At 56.7% G+C, this 872-nt stretch overlaps 1 protein-coding gene across 1 annotated transcript in view; it reads left to right on the top strand.

The window, feature by feature from the left end:
• Positions 1-872, top strand: part of MYT1L (myelin transcription factor 1 like) — a 320,395-nt gene that overhangs the window by 5,326 nt on the left and 314,197 nt on the right. The window lies entirely within an intron of this gene.

Genomic DNA, 872 nt, shown 5'->3' with positions numbered 1-872 from the left:
GCAGCACAATGGCAACGAGGAGGGCAGCGAGATCGGCAGTCGCGCTTGTGTGTAGGGAGGGCGTGTAGGCTGTGTGCGTGCGCTAGCCAGGGTCCTTCCCGTGCGGAACAGCCTGCCTGCGGGGATGGACGCGCAGGGCGGGCGGGACCCGGCAGGAGGCGCGGCGGTGCCCGGGGCAGGGGCCGGGACACGACAGGGCTGAGTCCGCGGGGGCGTGCGGAGTCGTGCCAAGGCAGGGGGGAGCCTCCGCCTCCGCGTAAAGATCACAGCCTGTCACGCTGCTACCGAAATGACATTTCGGGGACGGGTTTAAACGAAGCGACTCCCCGCTGTCAAGCCGCTCCCGTCGTAGGGACATCCGGCAGCCCGGGGGCGAGCCCTTTAGGGACGCTGCCCACGAGCGGGCGAGCGCCGGAGAAAAGCCTCTGCACAGCCGTGGAAGGCGGTGAGGTGCCTCTTCCCAGTCATTGTCTTTGTGACACGTTTAGTAACGCGGTCCCTGGCTAAGCGCAGGCAGCGAGACCCACAGAGTCCACGTCAAATTGCTGGGGAAACGCTGTTGAGGGTTTGTACATGCAAAGCTGGCCCCTTTATGCGTACGAGCCCTGGATTCTGTTTGGGGCCTTGATTACATAAAGTTGAGCCGTGCAAGTCGGTAATGGTGTAAGGCTGCTAATCTTTTCTTCTGTAAATAGTTAATTTCTTTTGTTTCAAAGGGGAGAAGATGGTGTGAACAGGTAATATAAACAAAGCTTCAGCTAAATTAACTCTAGGGACTCTGGTGAGGTACCCCAACAGAAAAACGATGGTTTTCAATCATTATTTTCTTTAAAAGATACATTTAGAAGCCTAATTGTTGGGACTTTTTTTTT

The sequence above is a fragment of the Corvus brachyrhynchos genome, unplaced genomic scaffold (assembly GCF_000691975.1).
Source record: "Corvus brachyrhynchos isolate BGI_N302 unplaced genomic scaffold, ASM69197v1 scaffold116, whole genome shotgun sequence".
Classification (NCBI taxonomy): Eukaryota; Metazoa; Chordata; class Aves; order Passeriformes; family Corvidae; genus Corvus; species Corvus brachyrhynchos.
The sequence above is the reverse complement of the archived record's forward strand: the minus strand, read 5'-3'. Positions and strand labels throughout refer to the sequence as shown.